The sequence below is a fragment of the Schistocerca gregaria genome, unplaced genomic scaffold (genome assembly GCF_023897955.1).
Source record: "Schistocerca gregaria isolate iqSchGreg1 unplaced genomic scaffold, iqSchGreg1.2 ptg000318l, whole genome shotgun sequence".
NCBI lineage: Eukaryota > Metazoa > Arthropoda > Insecta > Orthoptera > Acrididae > Schistocerca > Schistocerca gregaria.
In genome coordinates, this window is record NW_026061796.1 from 278,464 (window position 1) to 299,707 (window position 21,244).

Below are 21,244 nucleotides of genomic sequence, written 5' to 3' on the forward strand. Positions count from 1 at the left end.
TCAGCGGCGCGTCAGTGGGAAGTCGGTGAAGTCGCCATTGGAGCCATAAGCCAGCAATTACGACATGCGAATCACTCGCACACGACGCAGCTGTATGACAATGCTCGTGCGTGGGTGCGGATAGCTCAGTCGGTAGAGCGTTAGGTTTTCAACCAAAGGGTCCTGGGTTCTAGTCCCTGTCGGGGCGAAAATTAATACACTTTCGTAACGTCTAATGTGCTGGCAGTGGAATCACTACAGAAAAGAGTGAGCCCATGCTGCCTTCTGCCATGAGATTGCTTGCAAAGGTGGGAGTTTCAGTTGTCGAGAGACGCCTGTGAGACGTGCAGTCGTGGCCGAGTGGTTAAGGCGTCTGACTTGAAATCAGATTCCCTCTGGGAGCGTAGGTTCGAGTCCTGCCGACTGCGGAAATTTTCTCGCTCTCAGAAGATGGACGTTCAGCTGCATCCTAGCAGTTGCGTCACTACTAAACACGTGGGCCGCCAGCAAGGTGCAGTGTTCTTGGCTCCAGGGTGCAGCGCTACAGTCGTGCCCAGAAGCCACAGCTCATCTCCTCGTCTCACAACCGTCCACCAGGTGTCAGTGCAAGTGTCGCCTCTCTGGGCAGTGCAGATGTGATTATTTTAGCTTGCAGACGATGATGTGTAGCAATTAATGAGCAAACGCAAGTCAAACGTTTTACCGCGTGTATCTGCTAGATACTGCCTCACACACGTTGGAGAGGCTCACTCCTTCCTCTGCCTCGTTCTCTGCACACTAGTTGCACGTGGCATCGATATAGCACAGCTTTTCTAGCGTCAGCGAAGTCAATATTACATGAATCGAGTCGACATGTTTGCTAGTTACGACGATGGAAGCAGAAGAAATGTGTGTGGTACTTTACTGCATCTGCTGTTCGCCTTTCGGCGTCCCTGTGTTCTTTCAGACGAAGATGACTGTGAAATTGGCAACGGGGCAGACGTGCAAAAGAGGGGCGCTGTACGTCAGCCGAAATAGCTCAGTTGGGAGAGCGTTAGACTGAAGATCTAAAGGTCCCTGGTTCGATCCCGGGTTTCGGCACGGCTTCGTTTTGAAGCCGACGCCAATGGAATTGCTCTGACTTTGTGATAATGTAACTAGAGCCGAGAACGGACATGACTCTCTTCTGTAACTGTTCTGGTTGTCTAGTGCTTGCCATAAGAGGAACACAGTAGGCAACTCTCTGAGAAGTAAGAAAATAAAAAAACGTCCTACCGACTGCGTTCCCTGTTTTGTGCCAGGAGGTGAAGAACGTCTCCAGCGGAACCGTGAAATGAGCGAAAACGTGGGAAACATTGCATTCGAAGTGCTTGTGAATTTTCCAATTGCCCGATGAGTGTCGACAAAACACGTAAATCCTCTACTCCAACGTATGAGACGTAACGACTGCTGCAGTTTGTTTTTGCATCGTGTGTCAACATTGTTCGATGGTCTGTTACGAGCTTTGCGCGATAAGTTTGCAGACAGCATTCAGGCGACGTTTAACTACTAACAGCTCCATGCAGCGATTGCACAACAGTAAAGGACATGAGTCAATGTGTCGTTGTGCATCGTGAGATGTTTCATAAGGCGTTGTGAGCCCGGATAGCTCAGTCGGTAGAGCATTAGGCTTTTAACCTAAGGGTCCAGGGTTCAAGTCCCTGTTCGGGCGGAAATTTTAATAATTTGGTAGCGTTTCCTCTGGTAGTGGTGGAAACACTACGGAAAAGAATGCAGCAACGCCGTTTTCTGACACCACAGTGCTTTAAACGGTTCAATTTGCACGTGTCGGGAGAACGCTGCGTTCGGGGCAGCCGTGGCCGAGTGGTTAAGGCGTCTGACTCGAAAGTAGTTTCGAATCCCGCCGGCTGCGTGCGATTCTGCGTAAAGAGCAGCAAATACTTTCACACGCATGAATGAGCGTGCAAACCAATGACGCCATTCTAAACAAGACGAAAATTTCCGTTTAAGAATGCTGAGTTTCACGACGGCCGCTGCTTCCTGTGCCTACCGGTCCACCTCGCACTGACGATGTGACTGCAGGAAGCCGTCGCAGGCCCACGAGTGCGCCCCCGTCATTTTCTCGCGCCTTCGCCGAGTTCGTGAGTACACACACGTGCTTGAAATTGTTGGACAGAGTGAAGGTTCATTCCTTTTTAGGAATTGCAATTCAATCAGTCGAGTGCGGCAAAAGCAATGGCGCCGCGTTTCTTTTCAATGATCTCGCAGCTACTTGCAAGTATGTCCATCCCTTAAGACGCCAGAAAACTAGCGTCAGCGGCGCGTCAGTGGGAAGTCGGTGAAGTCGCCATTGGAGCCATAAGCCAGCAATTACGACATGCGAATCACTCGCACACGACGCAGCTGTATGACAATGCTCGTGCGTGGGTGCGGATAGCTCAGTCGGTAGAGCGTTAGGTTTTCAACCAAAGGGTCCTGGGTTCTAGTCCCTGTCGGGGCGAAAATTAATACACTTTCGTAACGTCTAATGTGCTGGCAGTGGAATCACTACAGAAAAGAGTAAGCCCATGCTGCCTTCTGCCATGAGATTGCTTGCAAAGGTGGGAGTTTCAGTTGTCGAGAGACGCTTCTGAGACGTGCAGTCGTGGCCGAGTGGTTAAGGCGTCTGACTTGAAATCAGATTCCCTCTGGGAGCGTAGGTTCGAGTCCTGCCGACTGCGGAAATTTTCTCGCTCCCAGAAGATGGACGTTCAGCTGCATCCTAGCAGTTGCGTCACTACTAAACACGTGGGCCGCCAGCAAGGTGCAGTGTTCTTGGCTCCAGGGTGCAGCGCTACAGTCGTGCCCAGAAGCCACAGCTCATCTCCTCGTCTCACAACCGTCCACCAGGTGTCAGTGCAAGTGTCGCCTCTCTGGGCAGTGCAGATGTGATTATTTTAGCTTGCAGACGATGACGTGTAGCAATTAATGAGCAAACGCAAGTCAAACGTTTTACCGCGTGTATCTGCTAGATACTGCCTCACACACGTTGGAGAGGCTCACTCCTTCCTCTGCCTCGTTCTCTGCACACTAGTTGCACGTGGCATCGATATAGCACAGCTTTTCTAGCGTCAGCGAAGTCAATATTACATGAATCGAGTCGACATGTTTGCTAGTTACGACGATGGAAGCAGAAGAAATGTGTGTGGTACTTTACTGCATCTGCTGTTCGCCTTTCGGCGTCCCTGTGTTCTTTCAGACGAAGATGACTGTGAAATTGGCAACGGGGCAGACGTGCAAAAGAGGGGCGCTGTACGTCAGCCGAAATAGCTCAGTTGGGAGAGCGTTAGACTGAAGATCTAAAGGTCCCTGGTTCGATCCCGGGTTTCGGCACGGCTTCGTTTTGAAGCCGACGCCAATGGAATTGCTCTGACTTTGTGATAATGTAACTAGAGCCGAGAACGGACATGACTCTCTTCTGTAACTGTTCTGGTTGTCTAGTGCTTGCCATAAGAGGAACACAGTAGGCAACTCTCTGAGAAGTAAGAAAATAAAAAAACGTCCTACCGACTGCGTTCCCTGTTTTGTGCCAGGAGGTGAAGAACGTCTCCAGCGGAACCGTGAAATGAGCGAAAACGTGGGAAACATTGCATTCGAAGTGCTTGTGAATTTTCCAATTGCCCGATGAGTGTCGACAAAACACGTAAATCCTCTACTCCAACGTATGAGACGTAACGACTGCTGCAGTTTGTTTTTGCATCGTGTGTCAACATTGTTCGATGGTCTGTTACGAGCTTTGCGCGATAAGTTTGCAGACAGCATTCAGGCGACGTTTAACTACTAACAGCTCCATGCAGCGATTGCACAACAGTAAAGGACATGAGTCAATGTGTCGTTGTGCATCGTGAGATGTTTCATAAGGCGTTGTGAGCCCGGTTAGCTCAGTCGGTAGAGCATTAGGCTTTTAACCTAAGGGTCCAGGGTTCAAGTCCCTGTTCGGGCGGAAATTTTAATAATTTGGTAGCGTTTCCTCTGGTAGTGGTGGAAACACTACGGAAAAGAATGCAGCAACGCCGTTTTCTGACACCACAGTGCTTTAAACGGTTCAATTTGCACGTGTCGGGAGAACGCTGCGTTCGGGGCAGCCGTGGCCGAGTGGTTAAGGCGTCTGACTCGAAAGTAGTTTCGAATCCCGCCGGCTGCGTGCGATTCTGCGTAAAGAGCAGCAAATACTTTCACACGCATGAATGAGCGTGCAAACCAATGACGCCATTCTAAACAAGACGAAAATTTCCGTTTAAGAATGCTGAGTTTCACGACGGCCGCTGCTTCCTGTGCCTACCGGTCCACCTCGCACTGACGATGTGACTGCAGGAAGCCGTCGCAGGCCCACGAGTGCGCCCCCGTCATTTTCTCGCGCCTTCGCCGAGTTCGTGAGTACACACACGTGCTTGAAATTGTTGGACAGAGTGAAGGTTCATTCCTTTTTAGGAATTGCAATTCAATCAGTCGAGTGCGGCAAAAGCAATGGCGCCGCGTTTCTTTTCAATGATCTCGCAGCTACTTGCAAGTATGTCCATCCCTTAAGACGCCAGAAAACTAGCGTCAGCGGCGCGTCAGTGGGAAGTCGGTGAAGTCGCCATTGGAGCCATAAGCCAGCAATTACGACATGCGAATCACTCGCACACGACGCAGCTGTATGACAATGCTCGTGCGTGGGTGCGGATAGCTCAGTCGGTAGAGCGTTAGGTTTTCAACCAAAGGGTCCTGGGTTCTAGTCCCTGTCGGGGCGAAAATTAATACACTTTCGTAACGTCTAATGTGCTGGCAGTGGAATCACTACAGAAAAGAGTAAGCCCATGCTGCCTTCTGCCATGAGATTGCTTGCAAAGGTGGGAGTTTCAGTTGTCGAGAGACGCTTCTGAGACGTGCAGTCGTGGCCGAGTGGTTAAGGCGTCTGACTTGAAATCAGATTCCCTCTGGGAGCGTAGGTTCGAGTCCTGCCGACTGCGGAAATTTTCTCGCTCCCAGAAGATGGACGTTCAGCTGCATCCTAGCAGTTGCGTCACTACTAAACACGTGGGCCGCCAGCAAGGTGCAGTGTTCTTGGCTCCAGGGTGCAGCGCTACAGTCGTGCCCAGAAGCCACAGCTCATCTCCTCGTCTCACAACCGTCCACCAGGTGTCAGTGCAAGTGTCGCCTCTCTGGGCAGTGCAGATGTGATTATTTTAGCTTGCAGACGATGACGTGTAGCAATTAATGAGCAAACGCAAGTCAAACGTTTTACCGCGTGTATCTGCTAGATACTGCCTCACACACGTTGGAGAGGCTCACTCCTTCCTCTGCCTCGTTCTCTGCACACTAGTTGCACGTGGCATCGATATAGCACAGCTTTTCTAGCGTCAGCGAAGTCAATATTACATGAATCGAGTCGACATGTTTGCTAGTTACGACGATGGAAGCAGAAGAAATGTGTGTGGTACTTTACTGCATCTGCTGTTCGCCTTTCGGCGTCCCTGTGTTCTTTCAGACGAAGATGACTGTGAAATTGGCAACGGGGCAGACGTGCAAAAGAGGGGCGCTGTACGTCAGCCGAAATAGCTCAGTTGGGAGAGCGTTAGACTGAAGATCTAAAGGTCCCTGGTTCGATCCCGGGTTTCGGCACGGCTTCGTTTTGAAGCCGACGCCAATGGAATTGCTCTGACTTTGTGATAATGTAACTAGAGCCGAGAACGGACATGACTCTCTTCTGTAACTGTTCTGGTTGTCTAGTGCTTGCCATAAGAGGAACACAGTAGGCAACTCTCTGAGAAGTAAGAAAATAAAAAAACGTCCTACCGACTGCGTTCCCTGTTTTGTGCCAGGAGGTGAAGAACGTCTCCAGCGGAACCGTGAAATGAGCGAAAACGTGGGAAACATTGCATTCGAAGTGCTTGTGAATTTTCCAATTGCCCGATGAGTGTCGACAAAACACGTAAATCCTCTACTCCAACGTATGAGACGTAACGACTGCTGCAGTTTGTTTTTGCATCGTGTGTCAACATTGTTCGATGGTCTGTTACGAGCTTTGCGCGATAAGTTTGCAGACAGCATTCAGGCGACGTTTAACTACTAACAGCTCCATGCAGCGATTGCACAACAGTAAAGGACATGAGTCAATGTGTCGTTGTGCATCGTGAGATGTTTCATAAGGCGTTGTGAGCCCGGTTAGCTCAGTCGGTAGAGCATTAGGCTTTTAACCTAAGGGTCCAGGGTTCAAGTCCCTGTTCGGGCGGAAATTTTAATAATTTGGTAGCGTTTCCTCTGGTAGTGGTGGAAACACTACGGAAAAGAATGCAGCAACGCCGTTTTCTGACACCACAGTGCTTTAAACGGTTCAATTTGCACGTGTCGGGAGAACGCTGCGTTCGGGGCAGCCGTGGCCGAGTGGTTAAGGCGTCTGACTCGAAAGTAGTTTCGAATCCCGCCGGCTGCGTGCGATTCTGCGTAAAGAGCAGCAAATACTTTCACACGCATGAATGAGCGTGCAAACCAATGACGCCATTCTAAACAAGACGAAAATTTCCGTTTAAGAATGCTGAGTTTCACGACGGCCGCTGCTTCCTGTGCCTACCGGTCCACCTCGCACTGACGATGTGACTGCAGGAAGCCGTCGCAGGCCCACGAGTGCGCCCCCGTCATTTTCTCGCGCCTTCGCCGAGTTCGTGAGTACACACACGTGCTTGAAATTGTTGGACAGAGTGAAGGTTCATTCCTTTTTAGGAATTGCAATTCAATCAGTCGAGTGCGGCAAAAGCAATGGCGCCGCGTTTCTTTTCAATGATCTCGCAGCTACTTGCAAGTATGTCCATCCCTTAAGACGCCAGAAAACTAGCGTCAGCGGCGCGTCAGTGGGAAGTCGGTGAAGTCGCCATTGGAGCCATAAGCCAGCAATTACGACATGCGAATCACTCGCACACGACGCAGCTGTATGACAATGCTCGTGCGTGGGTGCGGATAGCTCAGTCGGTAGAGCGTTAGGTTTTCAACCAAAGGGTCCTGGGTTCTAGTCCCTGTCGGGGCGAAAATTAATACACTTTCGTAACGTCTAATGTGCTGGCAGTGGAATCACTACAGAAAAGAGTAAGCCCATGCTGCCTTCTGCCATGAGATTGCTTGCAAAGGTGGGAGTTTCAGTTGTCGAGAGACGCTTCTGAGACGTGCAGTCGTGGCCGAGTGGTTAAGGCGTCTGACTTGAAATCAGATTCCCTCTGGGAGCGTAGGTTCGAGTCCTGCCGACTGCGGAAATTTTCTCGCTCCCAGAAGATGGACGTTCAGCTGCATCCTAGCAGTTGCGTCACTACTAAACACGTGGGCCGCCAGCAAGGTGCAGTGTTCTTGGCTCCAGGGTGCAGCGCTACAGTCGTGCCCAGAAGCCACAGCTCATCTCCTCGTCTCACAACCGTCCACCAGGTGTCAGTGCAAGTGTCGCCTCTCTGGGCAGTGCAGATGTGATTATTTTAGCTTGCAGACGATGACGTGTAGCAATTAATGAGCAAACGCAAGTCAAACGTTTTACCGCGTGTATCTGCTAGATACTGCCTCACACACGTTGGAGAGGCTCACTCCTTCCTCTGCCTCGTTCTCTGCACACTAGTTGCACGTGGCATCGATATAGCACAGCTTTTCTAGCGTCAGCGAAGTCAATATTACATGAATCGAGTCGACATGTTTGCTAGTTACGACGATGGAAGCAGAAGAAATGTGTGTGGTACTTTACTGCATCTGCTGTTCGCCTTTCGGCGTCCCTGTGTTCTTTCAGACGAAGATGACTGTGAAATTGGCAACGGGGCAGACGTGCAAAAGAGGGGCGCTGTACGTCAGCCGAAATAGCTCAGTTGGGAGAGCGTTAGACTGAAGATCTAAAGGTCCCTGGTTCGATCCCGGGTTTCGGCACGGCTTCGTTTTGAAGCCGACGCCAATGGAATTGCTCTGACTTTGTGATAATGTAACTAGAGCCGAGAACGGACATGACTCTCTTCTGTAACTGTTCTGGTTGTCTAGTGCTTGCCATAAGAGGAACACAGTAGGCAACTCTCTGAGAAGTAAGAAAATAAAAAAACGTCCTACCGACTGCGTTCCCTGTTTTGTGCCAGGAGGTGAAGAACGTCTCCAGCGGAACCGTGAAATGAGCGAAAACGTGGGAAACATTGCATTCGAAGTGCTTGTGAATTTTCCAATTGCCCGATGAGTGTCGACAAAACACGTAAATCCTCTACTCCAACGTATGAGACGTAACGACTGCTGCAGTTTGTTTTTGCATCGTGTGTCAACATTGTTCGATGGTCTGTTACGAGCTTTGCGCGATAAGTTTGCAGACAGCATTCAGGCGACGTTTAACTACTAACAGCTCCATGCAGCGATTGCACAACAGTAAAGGACATGAGTCAATGTGTCGTTGTGCATCGTGAGATGTTTCATAAGGCGTTGTGAGCCCGGTTAGCTCAGTCGGTAGAGCATTAGGCTTTTAACCTAAGGGTCCAGGGTTCAAGTCCCTGTTCGGGCGGAAATTTTAATAATTTGGTAGCGTTTCCTCTGGTAGTGGTGGAAACACTACGGAAAAGAATGCAGCAACGCCGTTTTCTGACACCACAGTGCTTTAAACGGTTCAATTTGCACGTGTCGGGAGAACGCTGCGTTCGGGGCAGCCGTGGCCGAGTGGTTAAGGCGTCTGACTCGAAAGTAGTTTCGAATCCCGCCGGCTGCGTGCGATTCTGCGTAAAGAGCAGCAAATACTTTCACACGCATGAATGAGCGTGCAAACCAATGACGCCATTCTAAACAAGACGAAAATTTCCGTTTAAGAATGCTGAGTTTCACGACGGCCGCTGCTTCCTGTGCCTACCGGTCCACCTCGCACTGACGATGTGACTGCAGGAAGCCGTCGCAGGCCCACGAGTGCGCCCCCGTCATTTTCTCGCGCCTTCGCCGAGTTCGTGAGTACACACACGTGCTTGAAATTGTTGGACAGAGTGAAGGTTCATTCCTTTTTAGGAATTGCAATTCAATCAGTCGAGTGCGGCAAAAGCAATGGCGCCGCGTTTCTTTTCAATGATCTCGCAGCTACTTGCAAGTATGTCCATCCCTTAAGACGCCAGAAAACTAGCGTCAGCGGCGCGTCAGTGGGAAGTCGGTGAAGTCGCCATTGGAGCCATAAGCCAGCAATTACGACATGCGAATCACTCGCACACGACGCAGCTGTATGACAATGCTCGTGCGTGGGTGCGGATAGCTCAGTCGGTAGAGCGTTAGGTTTTCAACCAAAGGGTCCTGGGTTCTAGTCCCTGTCGGGGCGAAAATTAATACACTTTCGTAACGTCTAATGTGCTGGCAGTGGAATCACTACAGAAAAGAGTGAGCCCATGCTGCCTTCTGCCATGAGATTGCTTGCAAAGGTGGGAGTTTCAGTTGTCGAGAGACGCTTCTGAGACGTGCAGTCGTGGCCGAGTGGTTAAGGCGTCTGACTTGAAATCAGATTCCCTCTGGGAGCGTAGGTTCGAGTCCTGCCGACTGCGGAAATTTTCTCGCTCTCAGAAGATGGACGTTCAGCTGCATCCTAGCAGTTGCGTCACTACTAAACACGTGGGCCGCCAGCAAGGTGCAGTGTTCTTGGCTCCAGGGTGCAGCGCTACAGTCGTGCCCAGAAGCCACAGCTCATCTCCTCGTCTCACAACCGTCCACCAGGTGTCAGTGCAAGTGTCGCCTCTCTGGGCAGTGCAGATGTGATTATTTTAGCTTGCAGACGATGACGTGTAGCAATTAATGAGCAAACGCAAGTCAAACGTTTTACCGCGTGTATCTGCTAGATACTGCCTCACACACGTTGGAGAGGCTCACTCCTTCCTCTGCCTCGTTCTCTGCACACTAGTTGCACGTGGCATCGATATAGCACAGCTTTTCTAGCGTCAGCGAAGTCAATATTACATGAATCGAGTCGACATGTTTGCTAGTTACGACGATGGAAGCAGAAGAAATGTGTGTGGTACTTTACTGCATCTGCTGTTCGCCTTTCGGCGTCCCTGTGTTCTTTCAGACGAAGATGACTGTGAAATTGGCAACGGGGCAGACGTGCAAAAGAGGGGCGCTGTACGTCAGCCGAAATAGCTGAGTTGGGAGAGCGTTAGACTGAAGATCTAAAGGTCCCTGGTTCGATCCCGGGTTTCGGCACGGCTTCGTTTTGAAGCCGACGCCAATGGAATTGCTCTGACTTTGTGATAATGTAACTAGAGCCGAGAACGGACATGACTCTCTTCTGTAACTGTTCTGGTTGTCTAGTGCTTGCCATAAGAGGAACACAGTAGGCAACTCTCTGAGAAGTAAGAAAATAAAAAAACGTCCTACCGACTGCGTTCCCTGTTTTGTGCCAGGAGGTGAAGAACGTCTCCAGCGGAACCGTGAAATGAGCGAAAACGTGGGAAACATTGCATTCGAAGTGCTTGTGAATTTTCCAATTGCCCGATGAGTGTCGACAAAACACGTAAATCCTCTACTCCAACGTATGAGACGTAACGACTGCTGCAGTTTGTTTTTGCATCGTGTGTCAACATTGTTCGATGGTCTGTTACGAGCTTTGCGCGATAAGTTTGCAGACAGCATTCAGGCGACGTTTAACTACTAACAGCTCCATGCAGCGATTGCACAACAGTAAAGGACATGAGTCAATGTGTCGTTGTGCATCGTGAGATGTTTCATAAGGCGTTGTGAGCCCGGATAGCTCAGTCGGTAGAGCATTAGGCTTTTAACCTAAGGGTCCAGGGTTCAAGTCCCTGTTCGGGCGGAAATTTTAATAATTTGGTAGCGTTTCCTCTGGTAGTGGTGGAAACACTACGGAAAAGAATGCAGCAACGCCGTTTTCTGACACCACAGTGCTTTAAACGGTTCAATTTGCACGTGTCGGGAGAACGCTGCGTTCGGGGCAGCCGTGGCCGAGTGGTTAAGGCGTCTGACTCGAAAGTAGTTTCGAATCCCGCCGGCTGCGTGCGATTCTGCGTAAAGAGCAGCAAATACTTTCACACGCATGAATGAGCGTGCAAACCAATGACGCCATTCTAAACAAGACGAAAATTTCCGTTTAAGAATGCTGAGTTTCACGACGGCCGCTGCTTCCTGTGCCTACCGGTCCACCTCGCACTGACGATGTGACTGCAGGAAGCCGTCGCAGGCCCACGAGTGCGCCCCCGTCATTTTCTCGCGCCTTCGCCGAGTTCGTGAGTACACACACGTGCTTGAAATTGTTGGACAGAGTGAAGGTTCATTCCTTTTTAGGAATTGCAATTCAATCAGTCGAGTGCGGCAAAAGCAATGGCGCCGCGTTTCTTTTCAATGATCTCGCAGCTACTTGCAAGTATGTCCATCCCTTAAGACGCCAGAAAACTAGCGTCAGCGGCGCGTCAGTGGGAAGTCGGTGAAGTCGCCATTGGAGCCATAAGCCAGCAATTACGACATGCGAATCACTCGCACACGACGCAGCTGTATGACAATGCTCGTGCGTGGGTGCGGATAGCTCAGTCGGTAGAGCGTTAGGTTTTCAACCAAAGGGTCCTGGGTTCTAGTCCCTGTCGGGGCGAAAATTAATACACTTTCGTAACGTCTAATGTGCTGGCAGTGGAATCACTACAGAAAAGAGTGAGCCCATGCTGCCTTCTGCCATGAGATTGCTTGCAAAGGTGGGAGTTTCAGTTGTCGAGAGACGCCTCTGAGACGTGCAGTCGTGGCCGAGTGGTTAAGGCGTCTGACTTGAAATCAGATTCCCTCTGGGAGCGTAGGTTCGAGTCCTGCCGACTGCGGAAATTTTCTCGCTCTCAGAAGATGGACGTTCAGCTGCATCCTAGCAGTTGCGTCACTACTAAACACGTGGGCCGCCAGCAAGGTGCAGTGTTCTTGGCTCCAGGGTGCAGCGCTACAGTCGTGCCCAGAAGCCACAGCTCATCTCCTCGTCTCACAACCGTCCACCAGGTGTCAGTGCAAGTGTCGCCTCTCTGGGCAGTGCAGATGTGATTATTTTAGCTTGCAGACGATGACGTGTAGCAATTAATGAGCAAACGCAAGTCAAACGTTTTACCGCGTGTATCTGCTAGATACTGCCTCACACACGTTGGAGAGGCTCACTCCTTCCTCTGCCTCGTTCTCTGCACACTAGTTGCACGTGGCATCGATATAGCACAGCTTTTCTAGCGTCAGCGAAGTCAATATTACATGAATCGAGTCGACATGTTTGCTAGTTACGACGATGGAAGCAGAAGAAATGTGTGTGGTACTTTACTGCATCTGCTGTTCGCCTTTCGGCGTCCCTGTGTTCTTTCAGACGAAGATGACTGTGAAATTGGCAACGGGGCAGACGTGCAAAAGAGGGGCGCTGTACGTCAGCCGAAATAGCTCAGTTGGGAGAGCGTTAGACTGAAGATCTAAAGGTCCCTGGTTCGATCCCGGGTTTCGGCACGGCTTCGTTTTGAAGCCGACGCCAATGGAATTGCTCTGACTTTGTGATAATGTAACTAGAGCCGAGAACGGACATGACTCTCTTCTGTAACTGTTCTGGTTGTCTAGTGCTTGCCATAAGAGGAACACAGTAGGCAACTCTCTGAGAAGTAAGAAAATAAAAAAACGTCCTACCGACTGCGTTCCCTGTTTTGTGCCAGGAGGTGAAGAACGTCTCCAGCGGAACCGTGAAATGAGCGAAAACGTGGGAAACATTGCATTCGAAGTGCTTGTGAATTTTCCAATTGCCCGATGAGTGTCGACAAAACACGTAAATCCTCTACTCCAACGTATGAGACGTAACGACTGCTGCAGTTTGTTTTTGCATCGTGTGTCAACATTGTTCGATGGTCTGTTACGAGCTTTGCGCGATAAGTTTGCAGACAGCATTCAGGCGACGTTTAACTACTAACAGCTCCATGCAGCGATTGCACAACAGTAAAGGACATGAGTCAATGTGTCGTTGTGCATCGTGAGATGTTTCATAAGGCGTTATGAGCCCGGATAGCTCAGTCGGTAGAGCATTAGGCTTTTAACCTAAGGGTACAGGGTTCAAGTCCCTGTTCGGGCGGAAATTTTAATAATTTGGTAGCGTTTCCTCTGGTAGTGGTGGAAACACTACGGAAAAGAATGCAGCAACGCCGTTTTCTGACACCACAGTGCTTTAAACGGTTCAATTTGCACGTGTCGGGAGAACGCTGCGTTCGGGGCAGCCGTGGCCGAGTGGTTAAGGCGTCTGACTCGAAAGTAGTTTCGAATCCCGCCGGCTGCGTGCGATTCTGCGTAAAGAGCAGCAAATACTTTCACACGCATGAATGAGCGTGCAAACCAATGACGCCATTCTAAACAAGACGAAAATTTCCGTTTAAGAATGCTGAGTTTCACGACGGCCGCTGCTTCCTGTGCCTACCGGTCCACCTCGCACTGACGATGTGACTGCAGGAAGCCGTCGCAGGCCCACGAGTGCGCCCCCGTCATTTTCTCGCGCCTTCGCCGAGTTCGTGAGTACACACACGTGCTTGAAATTGTTGGACAGAGTGAAGGTTCATTCCTTTTTAGGAATTGCAATTCAATCAGTCGAGTGCGGCAAAAGCAATGGCGCCGCGTTTCTTTTCAATGATCTCGCAGCTACTTGCAAGTATGTCCATCCCTTAAGACGCCAGAAAACTAGCGTCAGCGGCGCGTCAGTGGGAAGTCGGTGAAGTCGCCATTGGAGCCATAAGCCAGCAATTACGACATGCGAATCACTCGCACACGACGCAGCTGTATGACAATGCTCGTGCGTGGGTGCGGATAGCTCAGTCGGTAGAGCGTTAGGTTTTCAACCAAAGGGTCCTGGGTTCTAGTCCCTGTCGGGGCGAAAATTAATACACTTTCGTAACGTCTAATGTGCTGGCAGTGGAATCACTACAGAAAAGAGTGAGCCCATGCTGCCTTCTGCCATGAGATTGCTTGCAAAGGTGGGAGTTTCAGTTGTCGAGAGACGCTTCTGAGACGTGCAGTCGTGGCCGAGTGGTTAAGGCGTCTGACTTGAAATCAGATTCCCTCTGGGAGCGTAGGTTCGAGTCCTGCCGACTGCGGAAATTTTCTCGCTCTCAGAAGATGGACGTTCAGCTGCATCCTAGCAGTTGCGTCACTACTAAACACGTGGGCCGCCAGCAAGGTGCAGTGTTCTTGGCTCCAGGGTGCAGCGCTACAGTCGTGCCCAGAAGCCACAGCTCATCTCCTCGTCTCACAACCGTCCACCAGGTGTCAGTGCAAGTGTCGCCTCTCTGGGCAGTGCAGATGTGATTATTTTAGCTTGCAGACGATGACGTGTAGCAATTAATGAGCAAACGCAAGTCAAACGTTTTACCGCGTGTATCTGCTAGATACTGCCTCACACACGTTGGAGAGGCTCACTCCTTCCTCTGCCTCGTTCTCTGCACACTAGTTGCACGTGGCATCGATATAGCACAGCTTTTCTAGCGTCAGCGAAGTCAATATTACATGAATCGAGTCGACATGTTTGCTAGTTACGACGATGGAAGCAGAAGAAATGTGTGTGGTACTTTACTGCATCTGCTGTTCGCCTTTCGGCGTCCCTGTGTTCTTTCAGACGAAGATGACTGTGAAATTGGCAACGGGGCAGACGTGCAAAAGAGGGGCGCTGTACGTCAGCCGAAATAGCTGAGTTGGGAGAGCGTTAGACTGAAGATCTAAAGGTCCCTGGTTCGATCCCGGGTTTCGGCACGGCTTCGTTTTGAAGCCGACGCCAATGGAATTGCTCTGACTTTGTGATAATGTAACTAGAGCCGAGAACGGACATGACTCTCTTCTGTAACTGTTCTGGTTGTCTAGTGCTTGCCATAAGAGGAACACAGTAGGCAACTCTCTGAGAAGTAAGAAAATAAAAAAACGTCCTACCGACTGCGTTCCCTGTTTTGTGCCAGGAGGTGAAGAACGTCTCCAGCGGAACCGTGAAATGAGCGAAAACGTGGGAAACATTGCATTCGAAGTGCTTGTGAATTTTCCAATTGCCCGATGAGTGTCGACAAAACACGTAAATCCTCTACTCCAACGTATGAGACGTAACGACTGCTGCAGTTTGTTTTTGCATCGTGTGTCAACATTGTTCGATGGTCTGTTACGAGCTTTGCGCGATAAGTTTGCAGACAGCATTCAGGCGACGTTTAACTACTAACAGCTCCATGCAGCGATTGCACAACAGTAAAGGACATGAGTCAATGTGTCGTTGTGCATCGTGAGATGTTTCATAAGGCGTTGTGAGCCCGGATAGCTCAGTCGGTAGAGCATTAGGCTTTTAACCTAAGGGTCCAGGGTTCAAGTCCCTGTTCGGGCGGAAATTTTAATAATTTGGTAGCGTTTCCTCTGGTAGTGGTGGAAACACTACGGAAAAGAATGCAGCAACGCCGTTTTCTGACACCACAGTGCTTTAAGCGGTTCAATTTGCACGTGTCGGGAGAACGCTGCGTTCGGGGCAGCCGTGGCCGAGTGGTTAAGGCGTCTGACTCGAAAGTAGTTTCGAATCCCGCCGGCTGCGTGCGATTCTGCGTAAAGAGCAGCAAATACTTTCACACGCATGAATGAGCGTGCAAACCAATGACGCCATTCTAAACAAGACGAAAATTTCCGTTTAAGAATGCTGAGTTTCACGACGGCCGCTGCTTCCTGTGCCTACCGGTCCACCTCGCACTGACGATGTGACTGCAGGAAGCCGTCGCAGGCCCACGAGTGCGCCCCCGTCATTTTCTCGCGCCTTCGCCGAGTTCGTGAGTACACACACGTGCTTGAAATTGTTGGACAGAGTGAAGGTTCATTCCTTTTTAGGAATTGCAATTCAATCAGTCGAGTGCGGCAAAAGCAATGGCGCCGCGTTTCTTTTCAATGATCTCGCAGCTACTTGCAAGTATGTCCATCCCTTAAGACGCCAGAAAACTAGCGTCAGCGGCGCGTCAGTGGGAAGTCGGTGAAGTCGCCATTGGAGCCATAAGCCAGCAATTACGACATGCGAATCACTCGCACACGACGCAGCTGTATGACAATGCTCGTGCGTGGGTGCGGATAGCTCAGTCGGTAGAGCGTTAGGTTTTCAACCAAAGGGTCCTGGGTTCTAGTCCCTGTCGGGGCGAAAATTAATACACTTTCGTAACGTCTAATGTGCTGGCAGTGGAATCACTACAGAAAAGAGTGAGCCCATGCTGCCTTCTGCCATGAGATTGCTTGCAAAGGTGGGAGTTTCAGTTGTCGAGAGACGCTTCTGAGACGTGCAGTCGTGGCCGAGTGGTTAAGGCGTCTGACTTGAAATCAGATTCCCTCTGGGAGCGTAGGTTCGAGTCCTGCCGACTGCGGAAATTTTCTCGCTCTCAGAAGATGGACGTTCAGCTGCATCCTAGCAGTTGCGTCACTACTAAACACGTGGGCCGCCAGCAAGGTGCAGTGTTCTTGGCTCCAGGGTGCAGCGCTACAGTCGTGCCCAGAAGCCACAGCTCATCTCCTCGTCTCACAACCGTCCACCAGGTGTCAGTGCAAGTGTCGCCTCTCTGGGCAGTGCAGATGTGATTATTTTAGCTTGCAGACGATGACGTGTAGCAATTAATGAGCAAACGCAAGTCAAACGTTTTACCGCGTGTATCTGCTAGATACTGCCTCACACACGTTGGAGAGGCTCACTCCTTCCTCTGCCTCGTTCTCTGCACACTAGTTGCACGTGGCATCGATATAGCACAGCTTTTCTAGCGTCAGCGAAGTCAATATTACATGAATCGAGTCGACATGTTTGCTAGTTACGACGATGGAAGCAGAAGAAATGTGTGTGGTACTTTACTGCATCTGCTGTTCGCCTTTCGGCGTCCCTGTGTTCTTTCAGACGAAGATGACTGTGAAATTGGCAACGGGGCAGACGTGCAAAAGAGGGGCGCTGTACGTCAGCCGAAATAGCTGAGTTGGGAGAGCGTTAGACTGAAGATCTAAAGGTCCCTGGTTCGATCCCGGGTTTCGGCACGGCTTCGTTTTGAAGCCGACGCCAATGGAATTGCTCTGACTTTGTGATAATGTAACTAGAGCCGAGAACGGACATGACTCTCTTCTGTAACTGTTCTGGTTGTCTAGTGCTTGCCATAAGAGGAACACAGTAGGCAACTCTCTGAGAAGTAAGAAAATAAAAAAACGTCCTACCGACTGCGTTCCCTGTTTTGTGCCAGGAGGTGAAGAACGTCTCCAGCGGAACCGTGAAATGAGCGAAAACGTGGGAAACATTGCATTCGAAGTGCTTGTGAATTTTCCAATTGCCCGATGAGTGTCGACAAAACACGTAAATCCTCTACTCCAACGTATGAGACGTAACGACTGCTGCAGTTTGTTTTTGCATCGTGTGTCAACATTGTTCGATGGTCTGTTACGAGCTTTGCGCGATAAGTTTGCAGACAGCATTCAGGCGACGTTTAACTACTAACAGCTCCATGCAGCGATTGCACAACAGTAAAGGACATGAGTCAATGTGTCGTTGTGCATCGTGAGATGTTTCATAAGGCGTTGTGAGCCCGGATAGCTCAGTCGGTAGAGCATTAGGCTTTTAACCTAAGGGTCCAGGGTTCAAGTCCCTGTTCGGGCGGAAATTTTAATAATTTGGTAGCGTTGCCTCTGGTAGTGGTGGAAACACTACGGAAAAGAATGCAGCAACGCCGTTTTCTGACACCACAGTGCTTTAAACGGTTCAATTTGCACGTGTCGGGAGAACGCTGCGTTCGGGGCAGCCGTGGCCGAGTGGTTAAGGCGTCTGACTCGAAAGTAGTTTCGAATCCCGCCGGCTGCGTGCGATTCTGCGTAAAGAGCAGCAAATACTTTCACACGCATGAATGAGCGTGCAAACCAATGACGCCATTCTAAACAAGACGAAAATTTCCGTTTAAGAATGCTGAGTTTCACGACGGCCGCTGCTTCCTGTGCCTACCGGTCCACCTCGCACTGACGATGTGACTGCAGGAAGCCGTCGCAGGCCCACGAGTGCGCCCCCGTCATTTTCTCGCGCCTTCGCCGAGTTCGTGAGTACACACACGTGCTTGAAATTGTTGGACAGAGTGAAGGTTCATTCCTTTTTAGGAATTGCAATTCAATCAGTCGAGTGCGGCAAAAGCAATGGCGCCGCGTTTCTTTTCAATGATCTCGCAGCTACTTGCAAGTATGTCCATCCCTTAAGACGCCAGAAAACTAGCGTCAGCGGCGCGTCAGTGGGAAGTCGGTGAAGTCGCCATTGGAGCCATAAGCCAGCAATTACGACATGCGAATCACTCGCACACGACGCAGCTGTATGACAATGCTCGTGCGTGGGTGCGGATAGCTCAGTCGGTAGAGCGTTAGGTTTTCAACCAAAGGGTCCTGGGTTCTAGTCCCTGTCGGGGCGAAAATTAATACACTTTCGTAACGTCTAATGTGCTGGCAGTGGAATCACTACAGAAAAGAGTGAGCCCATGCTGCCTTCTGCCATGAGATTGCTTGCAAAGGTGGGAGTTTCAGTTGTCGAGAGACGCTTCTGAGACGTGCAGTCGTGGCCGAGTGGTTAAGGCGTCTGACTTGAAATCAGATTCCCTCTGGGAGCGTAGGTTCGAGTCCTGCCGACTGCGGAAATTTTCTCGCTCTCAGAAGATGGACGTTCAGCTGCATCCTAGCAGTTGCGTCACTACTAAACACGTGGGCCGCCAGCAAGGTGCAGTGTTCTTGGCTCCAGGGTGCAGCGCTACAGTCGTGCCCAGAAGCCACAGCTCATCTCCTCGTCTCACAACCGTCCACCAGGTGTCAGTGCAAGTGTCGCCTCTCTGGGCAGTGCAGATGTGATTATTTTAGCTTGCAGACGATGACGTGTAGCAATTAATGAGCAAACGCAAGTCAAACGTTTTACCGCGTGTATCTGCTAGATACTGCCTCACACACGTTGGAGAGGCTCACTCCTTCCTCTGCCTCGTTCTCTGCACACTAGTTGCACGTGGCATCGATATAGCACAGCTTTTCCAGCGTCAGCGAAGTCAATATTACATGAATCGAGTCGACATGTTTGCTAGTTACGACGATGGAAGCAGAAGAAATGTGTGTGGTACTTTACTGCATCTGCTGTTCGCCTTTCGGCGTCCCTGTGTTCTTTCAGACGAAGATGACTGTGAAATTGGCAACGGGGCAGACGTGCAAAAGAGGGGCGCTGTACGTCAGCCGAAATAGCTCAGTTGGGAGAGCGTTAGACTGAAGATCTAAAGGTCCCTGGTTCGATCCCGGGTTTCGGCACGGCTTCGTTTTGAAGCCGACGCCAATGGAATTGCTCTGACTTTGTGATAATGTAACTAGAGCCGAGAACGGACATGACTCTCTTCTGTAACTGTTCTGGTTGTCTAGTGCTTGCCATAAGAGGAACACAGTAGGCAACTCTCTGAGAAGTAAGAAAATAAAAAAAACGTCCTACCGACTGCGTTCCCTGTTTTGTGCCAGGAGGTGAAGAACGTCTCCAGCGGAACCGTGAAATGAGCGAAAACGTGGGAAACATTGCATTCGAAGTGCTTGTGAATTTTCCAATTGCCCGATGAGTGTCGACAAAACACGTAAATCCTCTACTCCAACGTATGAGACGTAACGACTGCTGCAGTTTGTTTTTGCATCGTGTGTCAACATTGTTCGATGGTCTGTTACGAGCTTTGCGCGATAAGTTTGCAGACAGCATTCAGGCGACGTTTAACTACTAACAGCTCCATGCAGCGATTGCACAACAGTAAAGGACATGAGTCAATGTGTCGTTGTGCATCGTGAGATGTTTCATAAGGCGTTGTGAGCCCGGTTAGCTCAGTCGGTAGAGCATTAGGCTTTTAACCTAAGGGTCCAGGGTTCAAGTCCCTGTTCGGGCGGAAATTTTAATAATTTGGTAGCGTTTCCTCTGGTAGTGGTGGAAACACTACGGAAAAGAATGCAGCAACGCCGTTTTCTGACACCACAGTGCTTTAAACGGTTCAATTTGCACGTGTCGGGAGAACGCTGCGTTCGGGGCAGCCGTGGCCGAGTGGTTAAGGCGTCTGACTCGAAAGTAGTTTCGAATCCCGCCGGCTGCGTGCGATTCTGCGTAAAGAGCAGCAAATACTTTCACACGCATGAATGAGCGTGCAAACCAATGACGCCATTCTAAACAAGACGAAAATTTCCGTTTAAGAATGCTGAGTTTCACGACGGCCGCTGCTTCCTGTGCCTACCGGTCCACCTCGCACTGACGATGTGACTGCAGGAAGCCGTCGCAGGCCCACGAGTGCGCCCCCGTCATTTTCTCGCGCCTTCGCCGAGTTCGTGAGTACACACACGTGCTTGAAATTGTTGGACAGAGTGAAGGTTCATTCCTTTTTAGGAATTGCAATTCAATCAGTCGAGTGCGGCAAAAGCAATGGCGCCGCGTTTCTTTTCAATGATCTCGCAGCTACTTGCAAGTATGTCCATCCCTTAAGACGCCAGAAAACTAGCGTCAGCGGCGCGTCAGTGGGAAGTCGGTGAAGTCGCCATTGGAGCCATAAGCCAGCAATTACGACATGCGAATCACTCGCACACGACGCAGCTGTATGACAATGCTCGTGCGTGGGTGCGGATAGCTCAGTCGGTAGAGCGTTAGGTTTTCAACCAAAGGGTCCTGGGTTCTAGTCCCTGTCGGGGCGAAAATTAATACACTTTCGTAACGTCTAATGTGCTGGCAGTGGAATCACTACAGAAAAGAGTGAGCCCATGCTGCCTTCTGCCATGAGATTGCTTGCAAAGGTGGGAGTTTCAGTTGTCGAGAGACGCTTCTGAGACGTGCAGTCGTGGCCGAGTGGTTAAGGCGTCTGACTTGAAATCAGATTCCCTCTGGGAGCGTAGGTTCGAGTCCTGCCGACTGCGGAAATTTTCTCGCTCTCAGAAGATGGACGTTCAGCTGCATCCTAGCAGTTGCGTCACTACTAAACACGTGGGCCGCCAGCAAGGTGCAGTGTTCTTGGCTCCAGGGTGCAGCGCTACAGTCGTGCCCAGAAGCCACAGCTCATCTCCTCGTCTCACAACCGTCCACCAGGTGTCAGTGCAAGTGTCGCCTCTCTGGGCAGTGCAGATGTGATTATTTTAGCTTGCAGACGATGACGTGTAGCAATTAATGAGCAAACGCAAGTCAAACGTTTTACCGCGTGTATCTGCTAGATACTGCCTCACACACGTTGGAGAGGCTCACTCCTTCCTCTGCCTCGTTCTCTGCACACTAGTTGCACGTGGCATCGATATAGCACAGCTTTTCTAGCGTCAGCGA

The 21,244-nt window shown here is 50.4% G+C and overlaps 28 non-coding genes across 28 annotated transcripts; all 28 read left to right on the plus strand.

Annotated features, from left to right (window-relative positions):
- The first annotated feature begins 325 nt into the window (after positions 1 to 325).
- Positions 326 to 407, plus strand: Trnas-uga (transfer RNA serine (anticodon UGA)). Its single transcript has one exon. It is a non-coding gene; the product is annotated as a tRNA-Ser (tRNA).
- A 579-nt stretch (positions 408 to 986) lies between these two features.
- On the plus strand, positions 987 to 1,059 carry Trnaf-gaa (transfer RNA phenylalanine (anticodon GAA)). Its single transcript has one exon. It is a non-coding gene; the product is annotated as a tRNA-Phe (tRNA).
- Positions 1,060 to 1,596: 537 nt separating this feature from the next.
- Trnak-uuu (transfer RNA lysine (anticodon UUU)) lies at positions 1,597 to 1,669 on the plus strand. Its single transcript has one exon. It is a non-coding gene; the product is annotated as a tRNA-Lys (tRNA).
- A 927-nt stretch (positions 1,670 to 2,596) lies between these two features.
- Trnas-uga (transfer RNA serine (anticodon UGA)) lies at positions 2,597 to 2,678 on the plus strand. The gene has a single exon. It is a non-coding gene; the product is annotated as a tRNA-Ser (tRNA).
- Positions 2,679 to 3,257: 579 nt separating this feature from the next.
- On the plus strand, positions 3,258 to 3,330 carry Trnaf-gaa (transfer RNA phenylalanine (anticodon GAA)). The gene has a single exon. It is a non-coding gene; the product is annotated as a tRNA-Phe (tRNA).
- A 537-nt stretch (positions 3,331 to 3,867) lies between these two features.
- Trnak-uuu (transfer RNA lysine (anticodon UUU)) lies at positions 3,868 to 3,940 on the plus strand. Its single transcript has one exon. It is a non-coding gene; the product is annotated as a tRNA-Lys (tRNA).
- Positions 3,941 to 4,867: 927 nt separating this feature from the next.
- Trnas-uga (transfer RNA serine (anticodon UGA)) lies at positions 4,868 to 4,949 on the plus strand. The gene has a single exon. It is a non-coding gene; the product is annotated as a tRNA-Ser (tRNA).
- A 579-nt stretch (positions 4,950 to 5,528) lies between these two features.
- Positions 5,529 to 5,601, plus strand: Trnaf-gaa (transfer RNA phenylalanine (anticodon GAA)). The gene has a single exon. It is a non-coding gene; the product is annotated as a tRNA-Phe (tRNA).
- Positions 5,602 to 6,138: 537 nt separating this feature from the next.
- Trnak-uuu (transfer RNA lysine (anticodon UUU)) lies at positions 6,139 to 6,211 on the plus strand. Its single transcript has one exon. It is a non-coding gene; the product is annotated as a tRNA-Lys (tRNA).
- Positions 6,212 to 7,138: 927 nt separating this feature from the next.
- On the plus strand, positions 7,139 to 7,220 carry Trnas-uga (transfer RNA serine (anticodon UGA)). The gene has a single exon. It is a non-coding gene; the product is annotated as a tRNA-Ser (tRNA).
- Positions 7,221 to 7,799: 579 nt separating this feature from the next.
- Positions 7,800 to 7,872, plus strand: Trnaf-gaa (transfer RNA phenylalanine (anticodon GAA)). Its single transcript has one exon. It is a non-coding gene; the product is annotated as a tRNA-Phe (tRNA).
- Positions 7,873 to 8,409: 537 nt separating this feature from the next.
- Positions 8,410 to 8,482, plus strand: Trnak-uuu (transfer RNA lysine (anticodon UUU)). The gene has a single exon. It is a non-coding gene; the product is annotated as a tRNA-Lys (tRNA).
- A 927-nt stretch (positions 8,483 to 9,409) lies between these two features.
- Positions 9,410 to 9,491, plus strand: Trnas-uga (transfer RNA serine (anticodon UGA)). Its single transcript has one exon. It is a non-coding gene; the product is annotated as a tRNA-Ser (tRNA).
- A 579-nt stretch (positions 9,492 to 10,070) lies between these two features.
- Positions 10,071 to 10,143, plus strand: Trnaf-gaa (transfer RNA phenylalanine (anticodon GAA)). Its single transcript has one exon. It is a non-coding gene; the product is annotated as a tRNA-Phe (tRNA).
- A 537-nt stretch (positions 10,144 to 10,680) lies between these two features.
- Positions 10,681 to 10,753, plus strand: Trnak-uuu (transfer RNA lysine (anticodon UUU)). Its single transcript has one exon. It is a non-coding gene; the product is annotated as a tRNA-Lys (tRNA).
- Positions 10,754 to 11,680: 927 nt separating this feature from the next.
- Trnas-uga (transfer RNA serine (anticodon UGA)) lies at positions 11,681 to 11,762 on the plus strand. The gene has a single exon. It is a non-coding gene; the product is annotated as a tRNA-Ser (tRNA).
- Positions 11,763 to 12,341: 579 nt separating this feature from the next.
- Positions 12,342 to 12,414, plus strand: Trnaf-gaa (transfer RNA phenylalanine (anticodon GAA)). Its single transcript has one exon. It is a non-coding gene; the product is annotated as a tRNA-Phe (tRNA).
- A 537-nt stretch (positions 12,415 to 12,951) lies between these two features.
- On the plus strand, positions 12,952 to 13,024 carry Trnak-uuu (transfer RNA lysine (anticodon UUU)). The gene has a single exon. It is a non-coding gene; the product is annotated as a tRNA-Lys (tRNA).
- Positions 13,025 to 13,951: 927 nt separating this feature from the next.
- Trnas-uga (transfer RNA serine (anticodon UGA)) lies at positions 13,952 to 14,033 on the plus strand. Its single transcript has one exon. It is a non-coding gene; the product is annotated as a tRNA-Ser (tRNA).
- Positions 14,034 to 14,612: 579 nt separating this feature from the next.
- Positions 14,613 to 14,685, plus strand: Trnaf-gaa (transfer RNA phenylalanine (anticodon GAA)). Its single transcript has one exon. It is a non-coding gene; the product is annotated as a tRNA-Phe (tRNA).
- Positions 14,686 to 15,222: 537 nt separating this feature from the next.
- Trnak-uuu (transfer RNA lysine (anticodon UUU)) lies at positions 15,223 to 15,295 on the plus strand. The gene has a single exon. It is a non-coding gene; the product is annotated as a tRNA-Lys (tRNA).
- Positions 15,296 to 16,222: 927 nt separating this feature from the next.
- Positions 16,223 to 16,304, plus strand: Trnas-uga (transfer RNA serine (anticodon UGA)). Its single transcript has one exon. It is a non-coding gene; the product is annotated as a tRNA-Ser (tRNA).
- A 579-nt stretch (positions 16,305 to 16,883) lies between these two features.
- Positions 16,884 to 16,956, plus strand: Trnaf-gaa (transfer RNA phenylalanine (anticodon GAA)). Its single transcript has one exon. It is a non-coding gene; the product is annotated as a tRNA-Phe (tRNA).
- A 537-nt stretch (positions 16,957 to 17,493) lies between these two features.
- Trnak-uuu (transfer RNA lysine (anticodon UUU)) lies at positions 17,494 to 17,566 on the plus strand. The gene has a single exon. It is a non-coding gene; the product is annotated as a tRNA-Lys (tRNA).
- Positions 17,567 to 18,493: 927 nt separating this feature from the next.
- Trnas-uga (transfer RNA serine (anticodon UGA)) lies at positions 18,494 to 18,575 on the plus strand. The gene has a single exon. It is a non-coding gene; the product is annotated as a tRNA-Ser (tRNA).
- Positions 18,576 to 19,154: 579 nt separating this feature from the next.
- Trnaf-gaa (transfer RNA phenylalanine (anticodon GAA)) lies at positions 19,155 to 19,227 on the plus strand. Its single transcript has one exon. It is a non-coding gene; the product is annotated as a tRNA-Phe (tRNA).
- A 538-nt stretch (positions 19,228 to 19,765) lies between these two features.
- On the plus strand, positions 19,766 to 19,838 carry Trnak-uuu (transfer RNA lysine (anticodon UUU)). Its single transcript has one exon. It is a non-coding gene; the product is annotated as a tRNA-Lys (tRNA).
- A 927-nt stretch (positions 19,839 to 20,765) lies between these two features.
- On the plus strand, positions 20,766 to 20,847 carry Trnas-uga (transfer RNA serine (anticodon UGA)). The gene has a single exon. It is a non-coding gene; the product is annotated as a tRNA-Ser (tRNA).
- The last annotated feature ends 397 nt before the right edge of the window (positions 20,848 to 21,244 follow it).